General features: G+C 37.2%; 1 long non-coding RNA gene across 1 annotated transcript; it reads right to left on the minus strand.

Annotated features, from left to right (window-relative positions):
* Positions 1-635: 635 nt before the first annotated feature.
* LOC128701480 (uncharacterized) lies at positions 636-5688 on the minus strand. Its single transcript, XR_008408928.2, has 3 exons — positions 5619-5688; positions 3892-3980; positions 636-1266 (listed from the first exon to the last, which is right to left on the minus strand). It is a non-coding gene; the product is annotated as an uncharacterized lncRNA (long non-coding RNA).
* Positions 5689-9987: the final 4299 nt, after the last annotated feature.

The following is a 9987-nucleotide window of genomic DNA, read 5'->3' on the forward strand; positions in this document are numbered from 1 at the left end:
GAAACGAATTGTTAGACTGAATTTTCCTTGATATCGATAAACTTTGCGATATAGTTCTTCGTCAAAGATTTATCTGGAAACTGTAAAGTATGAAAAACTAAAAGTTAAAAATTACTACGAGTAAAATAATTGTCATTTATAAGAGTATGATAAGAAAAGTATCCTCAGGAAGAAATATCATCACTATGGGTCCATGAAGAATAAATTCTTATGCTGAATATATTATTAATTTACTTAAATTATACTTCAAGAGGAATATGAAAGAGTCGCTTCCACATCGAGCACTTTTGTTGCCTTCTTTGCTCTTGTTCCTCAACTGGAGCCCATGAACAACCTCCAATGATACTGCGCCTTATCTGGGGCATCATGGGTTATTGCACCTCAACTGGAGCATCATGGGTTATACTTCAACTGGAGCACCTTTGTAACCTGCAGTGAAACTGTCTCATATGGAGCATCATGGGTTATTGTGGCTCATATGAAACACCACCATTACTTCCCTTGTTACAGTGGCTCACCTGGAGCACATTCTTTACCTCCTGTGTTATGTCTCACCGATGATCTCCATTACCTTATGTGATTATATACATAAGTCGAAAAGTCCCACGCATTCACAGGTATTTAAACACAATAACATCGGTAATATTGCTTTATGTAATCATGAAAATTGGGATACAATAATGAAAAGTACACATTGGGAAACACACTTCAACTCTATACAACATTCATATTAACAAACGTTGTTGAATATTTCAGTTGTCACAGGAGGAAGACGCACCGAGATGAGTTAGTGTCAGGGATGAAACATTTGGTCAGGAGACCCATCAAGGGAAATGCCTAAATGGGCTGGAGAAGGGTTCCTGATTCAAGGAATTGCAGCTACTTTTCCCTTTCTTGAATAAACCATGATTACCTCTCTCATTCTCCAGGTGCTGTATGATTCATATGAATACAGTACTAATGATAATAATAAAAGTAATAATTACTTAAAAGAAATAAGGGAAGGAATTTTAATGTCAACCTTAATAGCTGGTGAAGAGAATATTATGTAGGTCAGTGCCCCGCATCATAGAAGAGAGAGCATGAAATGGCTTGTACAACACGTCGAAGTTGTCGTGTATTATCTGGAGAAAGCGTGGGCGAAGGCGCTGGCGAAGACACACTAGCCTCTCCATGGCCTGATGCGGCAACATCCGTGTACGGGGTACCGAACGCAGTCGATCCTCAAAAGATGACATAAGTTAAGAGTCGGTGAGACAGTGTAACCTGTGGACGAAATCAACCAATTTTATTCTGGAAAATTTAAAAATAATTATTTCACTTAGTGAATGTCAGTTTCTTGAAATAATAGTGAGAATTCTTCAATAATATATTTAAATGATAGAAAATGAACCAGTTTTTCTACCCTTGATAATTTTCGGTCTAAGTAGTTATTTATTATATAGGATATACGACTACATTCAACAGTTATTTAGTGTAACTCTTCTGAAGGAAAAATTAAATACCCCTTCAAAGGAAGGTAGGGTTAAAGTGCCTTGCTGTGTCTCTTTTTTCTCCTTAGGTTCGAAGCTAAATGTTGCCCAATTCTCCCATTCACTTTGACCTAATTTTGGGGGATATTTTCCTTTTTGTGAAATCCATCTTCTAAACAGGGAGGAAAAGAAACCACAGTCAGCCTTGTTCTAAAGTAACTTCCGTTGGTAGTGCCGAAGTGGTCACTTCCCTTCATCAGGTGGAATTAGAGCATCTCGGGGAGTGTCACCCTGAAGAGAGGCATCTTAATATCAGTAACAGGCTCTTGATCCAAGATATTGGACTTATCCTCCCCCTTTCTTGGATCGAATATCAATGTCATCCATTCCCCAGGCGCTATATGACGCCTACGAATTCAATGCTTTCCCCCTCATTAAATTAAATAAAAATCAAGGGATGTCAAGTGATCCACTGACGAAACATCGGGTGGCCATTCAGCAGCGCCTCTGATGGCTGAAGTAGTACTGGAGGTAGCCTGCGGATCAAAGAATGACAACTGAGAGTGTATAACTTCTGGCATTCATTCCATTTCGTCCTCCACCATTATTAATTGAAAGATGATTGAACAGTTAGTGCTTTTGTTTAAACAGACGGTTTTGTTAAGCCTTGCTCAGTCAAGCGAAATATGCAGCATGTGGCAGCTTTGTTTCCAATGTAAAATGCTGCCTCAATCCTTATACAAAGGTGTCTGACACCTTGAACACCAAGAAGGAACTTCTTACACAATCACATCACTGTTCAACCCTTATGAAATGCTCACCTCTGACATTCCTACTTTTCACTCTGCACCCATTAAAGGATGTTCATTCACGCCGATGAGAGGCTTGTGGTCTGTGAAATTAGTCCTGACCAGCCCTATTTGGGCACAAACGTGATTGCCTCTTATTTCACAGGCTCCATGTCTTCTATGGGCTTAGCGATCTCTCCCCTTTTACCAGTGAAAGTAATATAAACATTATTATAACTTACCCTCTGCCATCTTCATTCCCTCTCAACCTACACAGTTGTTTGTATGACATTTCCATTACATCCTCATAGACTATAAAAAATCAATCCAAAACTACCTACTAGCAGTCTACCTCAAACACTGATTGCTACTACATCTGTGACAGTTGCAGAAATACACTCATCCTCACAGACCCCTCTACATCAGAAGATAACTAACCTGCAAGGAAGCTCAATGCAGAGTCAGGTTTAAGATCCTCAGCTTTTGTGTAGCAATCTGTAACAGAAGGTACATTTGTGGCCTGTGGCCTGATGGCGAAAGCTCTCGTTGGGTGTGTTTAAACCGGGTGTCTATGTTCACCCATCACTAAAATGGGTACCTGGGTGTTAGTCGACTGGTGTGGGTCGGATCCTGGGACAAAACTGACGTAATTTGCCAAAAATGCTCTGCTTAACTAGCGGCTTTCTATATAGCAGTATGTCATTGATGTCAGATAGGCATGTATACCTCGTACATGATATTATTATTTGATTTGATATCGCTGCTGATCAGCTTTGCTGAGATCTTAAATATACCTCTGTATTGCTCTTCATCATTCCATTCTCCTTGGGCATCTTTGTAGTGAGACCGAAGAATGTGCTAAGTGTTCTCTCTGAATGTCAACATGCTATACATGAAAGCTGCAAAATAGCCATCAGGTATGACCTGATAAATGGAAAAAAAACCCAACTATATTAAACTTGATTCTGTAGCGGTATTTTCGTGTCCGCGCAATAACGTGAAGTTAAAGTGAACAAAAAAATCCAGAGAAATGCTTCAAAATCGCTCCCAAAATAAGAATCATAAATGAGCTTTTTCAAAAACACGAAGAAATTCAAGAAATTTCGAGCTTAAGAGCTGGAGAGGCATGAGCCACGAGAAAAGAGCTACAAAACAACTCCATTTCACTGGAGGAATGAAGTGTTAGGGAAGACTTGATCTAGACTTTTAAAATACTCCAGGAATCGGCAAGGTAGATAATGACAGACTGAGATGGAAGGGAGAAGAACAATGAGACACAGTGATGGAAGCTGAATATTCTGAAGAGCCAAATGGATGCTAGAAAGATTTATTTTCACTGAAAAGCTAGTGAAAACTACAAAACATGCAAAAACTCAGGACGAAGCTGAGCTCGTCATCAGCAATCAGTTAAGACGAAGGATAAAGGTAAAATAAAAATTGCAGAATGAGATCTTCTATGGCGATGTTTCATTCTAATTAATGATTTACAAAATCCATCTGCAACTTATAAAACCTGTCTAGAACCAATCTTTGTCTAATAAAAAAGGTCGTTCTGTATACAGTGTTTACATTCCTTGTCTGCGGGTTGCTTGCCATTCACTACGTTAGCTAAATACAATAATAAAACTTACCAACAAAGCCAGGTCCCAAGGCAGCCGTGGTAGGATGTAGAAGGACGGCACACACCACCAAGAGGGACACTATTAGCCTCACTTGTGACCTGCAGAAAGTTTATTGGTAATTTTCCTACACGTTCCCTTTTCAAAGAATAATGTTAAAACATTAAACGTCTTGACAGATGCTCATTACATTTCAAAGATTTAAATTCTACGGGGTGTCCCGAGGTGTCCCGGAGCTCGATCGTTAGGGCACTCAGCTCACACACTGAGGTCCGGAATTCGAATCTCCGGTACGGCTGGAAAACATTAGGACGTGTTTCCATAAGACACCTGTTGTCCATGTTCACCCGTCAGTATAAAATGGGTACCTGGGAGTTAGTCAACTGGTGTGGGTCGCATCCTGGGACAAAACTGACGTAATTTGCCCAAAATGCTCTGCATAACAAGCGGCTTTCTATATAGTAGTGTCATTGATGTCAGCTTGTAGAAATAAATAAATAAATTATATATATATATATATATATATATATATATATATATATATATATATATGTATGTATATATATATATATATATATATATATATATATATATATATATATATATATATATATATAGATATATATATATATATATATATATATATATATATATATATATATATATATATATATATATGTATATATATCTTGCCGTATAGGTAAAACTGGTCAATTAGCAAGAACTAATTGAAAATTAAGTCCTTTCTAAAATTTTCTCTTATTTCAAGATATTTTTTTTTCATTTATGTTAATGTTAACGAGAAAAAAATCTTTAAACGTATAAGAGAAAATTTTAGAAAGGATTTTAAATGAGTTCTTGCTAATTGACCAGTTTTACCTAATCGGCACATTATATATATATATATATATATATATATATATATATATATATATATATATATATATATATATATATATATATATATATATATATAGGCATTTTTATGATTTCTCACATTATCAAGGAACAGTAAAATTAATGGGATAACACAAGAAATAAAGCTGAGATATGACCTCACATATGACCCTATTCACTGAGCATGGGAATGTAGTGAAGAAATAGTGAAAATTTAAGAGTGACATGTCAGACATCGTATAAAATACTTGCAAATTCTAATCATTCTAATCTAATTCTTAATTTTTTTAATGTATCAAGATTTTTAAATGCATCTTGGATTTTGAAATTCTATAGTATAGGGTTGCAAATGCTCAGAGTTCTCAAAACATGGAAGAGAATAACCCGCTCATTTGTCACGGTGTGTACAATAATAGTGTACATAAGAGCAGTTATTCGTTGGGTTTATATATATTCTGAATTTAAATTCTTGGTTCCAACGCTCTGTGAGGAGGGTTATATGTTATGTTATATCTCGACTTTATAAGTCTTTTGTTGTCCCTTTATTTTTACAATACCTTGATAATGTTAAAAGTCACGAAAGCGCTTTGAATTTCACTGTTTTTACACTGTGGCTATTGAGAATATATATTCACACATATATACATGATGCACATTCGTACATATATTTCATGATTATAAGGTGTGTTATTAATCTTCTTCTCACTTCACCCATGCAAGTGAAAGCATCACAGCTGTCTGTCTTCCTTCACTTGATACACACCACCCTCATGGTTACCTACTCTTTTAAATAGACACGTTATCTCGTTATGCTTGAATAACACCTTAACTTGGTACTTTACCTATTCATATTGAATATGTAGTTATGAGCCTTGATGAGCAGTGTGTGTGAATGCTGACTTAATGATACTGGACTCTGGGTGATGCTGCATGCGCTCATATATATTTTCAAAATACCCACAGCATCTCTCTTCCCGGAAACCTTTGCCTGGGGAATAACCCAAATCACTGAAATATTTTAAGTATTGAAATATATTAGCCAAGGTAAACATTGTCCAATGGAAGACTGGAGTGTCGTGTTGAAGGGAAACGAAGAGAGAGAATTCGGTGAGAGTAGGGGTGGAGGAGAAGAGGAATTAATGGATTACATTACTACCGTCGTGCACATTCTAATCAATCACAGTTCACTCTTCATGTTTCTATAACTGTGTTTTCGGTGATTCATCTTTCGATTGTGATTAAAAAAATCTGTGCACGTTCCACTCCTTGGATAATTGCCTATTCATAGTAATTCTCTCAAACGTTTCCTTTCTACGTATAGTATTGACATTTACTGCTTGCTTCTGTACTTTGTATCCTGATCATCACACGACTCTTGGCCGAAGAATCCAAAGTATTTTTTTTCAGACACTAGTATCGTTACCTCTTTTTTTCAGTATTTGCAAGCCATGAAGACAGGGTCAGTTGTAGAAAATCAGGAGACAGGACGACTAATTTTGCATTTTACTGCAATGAAAACTGCAATCTAGCTCAACCATTTGATACTCCGTTGCCTTTATGAGCTTTATTCTCATTATCTTACCACAATATATCTTACAAAAATTTTGTAAAATTTTGCGACCCATAGTTACTACGTGCTTAGATTGTTCATATAAATGAACTATCTAAGCACATATATTCTGGTACAGTCCAAGACACGGTAACGAGAGAGAGTTTACCCTTGTCTCTACAGACTTTCCATTGTCTTTCTTCTCTGGAGTTGCTACACCAACCTGCCATATACACAGGTAACAAAAAATTCTGGCCGGCACAGTGTCGACTCTCCTATATTTACCAGCCTTACTGTTTATTTGTTTATTTAATTCAATCATGTTGTAATGTACAAATTTCCGTTTCTTAACGTATCTCTATATAATATTTGTTTAATATTTGACCTGCTGAAAAGTTTCCCAAATCAGTAATTTATTGTTTTTGCTAAATTAACAAATCTTTATCATTAACCAATATTTTACATATTCCAGCATTTTCAATAGTTTTTATGTCTTCTGCAATATTATTAGTAATGTTTCTGGAGTTCTATGTCAATTAGGTTGATTCCCAGTTAGGACGTGCAACTGGGGTTCAGTCAGACTTAATTTTGTACCGGTAATGAGGAAATAATGTCTGAGACAGTCAGTGAGCAATCTACCTCTCCTGGGTGCATCTGTTTTACCATACACAAATAATCCGCACATAAGTAAGAGAAGCTTATGACGACCCTTCGGTCCGACTTGGACTATATACAAGTGACTTGTGACTTCGCTGTTGTCTAACATTGTTTATAAACTTAATTTTCATCGTACTGCATTAAAATTAGGAAAATACTTTTACATTCGGAACTGTTTTTACAATATTTATATTTGTATATACGGTAAATATCTGCAGCTTTGCATCTATATCTAATTTGTATTTGTAGTTTTGAATGTATATTTTACACGTATCACAGGGTTTCCAAAAATATATGTTCGTTTCTGTGTTTGTTTTATATTTTTTTCTAGACCACCGTACAAGTATTTGTATGTGGACGTCGTGCGTATATGAGCCAGTCCCTGCTACATAACCTTCTCATAACTTGATTCTGAGCCTGTGGACGTCCTTGTGCTTCATGCTACCTAGAGACTGGAGTACAGTGGAGGATGCAGGAGTCGTGTATCACATTTTTCCGGATATTTGTGAAGAGCTGGGTTTTTTCCCAGGCTGGTGTGGATATGGCCAGGTTGTTGAAACTAGCTTAAACCGAATTTAATATCAATATTATCACTTCAACGAGACGTGAACATATGGATAGTCAGAAGAGGAAGTTAACCACTCACACATGAATCATATGATACCTTAATATCAATTTATAAAGAGTTCTCAATATTATTATTATTACATTAATCAACAAAAAAATTCATTGCTAAAGATATTTGAAGGTATATAGGATATCTTGGGGTTGCTGAATTCGAAAATAGCAGTAGGTTTTTCAAATTATCTCTTGTTTGTGAGATATTGCGTACCTACCCTCAGTTAACGAAGAACTAAGCCCTAACGCGTGTGTATGTAAATGTTGTGACAATTTGTATATACAGATAGTTTTAATAAAGATTAGAATTTTATTTTTACGTGATTCAATATTTAACGAAAGGACTTGTATCAACGACGACCAAGTGACAATACTGTAAACTTAATTTTGACATTTTTTCCAGATAAACATGAGTTCTTCACGAAAAGTTTGCTTAAACAAACCTAGTGTATTTTGTTATATTTGTAGCTAATACTCTTTGCTAAAACAAGGAAAAAATCACAGATTTTGTAAAACGAGTTCATCTTGCTTATTCTGGAGTGGTGCTTAGAGAACAAAACAAGTCTTGGACTCCCCATATGGTCTGCAAAACCTGTGTAGAATGTTTATGACAGGGGAACAACAGGCAAAGAAAAAAATTAAGCTTCAGCATGCCTGTGGTGTGAAGAAAACCGAAAAACCACCACGACGATTGTTATTTCTGTATGGTGAGTGTAAAAAGTTTCAATTGATACGAGAAAGTTAAATGGGAATATCATGCTTTGGAGTCAGCAAGGAGACCTGTGCCACACAGCGAGGACGTTCCCATACCAGTGTTTACAACATTACCTGACCTTCTGTTGTCAGATGTTGAAGAAACTCAGGGTTTAGGATGTAACACAGGTAATGGAAGTGAATATGAAGTAAGCATTTCAACACCCCAGCAGTTCTCCCAAGAAAAACTCATTGATCTGATGCGTGACCTCAGTTTGTCAAAGCAAACATCTAAACTTTTAGCATTCAGACTGATAGAAAAGAATTGTCTTCAACAAGAAGTTACAATAACAGCTTTTCGGATAAGAAAGGTTGAACTCCTTCCCCACTTCAGCAAAAATGAAAGAACTTGTATATTGCAATAATATCCCTGAACTTGAATATCAAAATGGTATACAATACCGACAGGTTGGTAGATAAGACACATAGGCAACATTTAGGCAACTTTATTCCGAAACGTTTAGCCTACACAGTAGGCTTCTTCAGTGGAGTACAGAAAGTAGGCAGGAGCAGTAGAGATGTGAAGACGATGTAATCAGTCCATCACCCTTGAAGTCCTAGATTTGAGGTTGTCAGTCCCTCAGCCTGGAGAAGTTCTATTCCAAGTCTGGAACTAACTGAAGACCAAGCGCCTCTCCTTCCGACAGTATTTAAGTCTCAACACTGTCGCTTGATCTTCAGTTAGTTCCAGACTTTGGAACAGAACTCCTCCAGGCTGAGGGACTGATAACCTCAAATCTACAACTTCAAGGGTGATGGACTGATTACATCGTCTTCACATCTCTACTGCTCCTGCCTACTTTCTGTACTCGACTGAAGAAGCCTACTGTGTAGGCGAAACGTTTCGGAATAAAGTTGCCTAAATGTTGCCTATGTGTCTTACCTACCAACCCTGGACTTCATCGAATGGGACTTGAGCATCAACCAATAGATTGCCGGTTGTTTATAGACAGCTCAATTAGAAGTTTGAAATGTGCTGATGACAAACACAGAAAAAATCGTATTGACTCGTACTGACTCCGGCCATACAATAGAGCGGAAAAATAATGTAAGGGACCTGGGAGTAGTAATGTCTGAGGATCTCACTTTCAAGGATCACAACAGTGCCACGATCGCACGTGCAAAGAAAATGATAGGATGGATAATGAAAACTTTCAAAACGAGAGATGCCAAGCCAATGATGATCCTTTTCAAATCACTTGTTCTCTCTAGGCTGGAATACTGCTGTACATTAACATCTCCATTCAAAGCAGGTGAAATCGCAGATCTAGAGAGTGTACAGAGATCCTTTACTGCACGTATAAGTTCTGTCAATCACCTTAACTACTGGGAACGCTTGGAAGCACTTGACTTGTACTCGTTGGAACGGAGGAGGGAAAGATATATCATAATCTACACTTGGAAAATCTTGGAAGGAATGGTCCCAAATCTGCACACAGAAATCTCTCCCTACGAAAGTAAAAGACTTGGCAGGCGATGCAAAATGCCCCCAATAAAAAGTAGGGGCGCCATTGGTACACTAAGGGAAAACACCATAAGTGCCCGGGGCCCAAGACTGTTCAACAGCCTCCCATCAAGCATTAGGGGAATTGCCAATAAACCCCTGGCTGCCTTCAAGAGAGAGCTGCACAGAT

Source organism: Cherax quadricarinatus, chromosome 37 (assembly GCF_038502225.1).
Source record: "Cherax quadricarinatus isolate ZL_2023a chromosome 37, ASM3850222v1, whole genome shotgun sequence".
NCBI classification, from domain to species: domain Eukaryota; kingdom Metazoa; phylum Arthropoda; class Malacostraca; order Decapoda; family Parastacidae; genus Cherax; species Cherax quadricarinatus.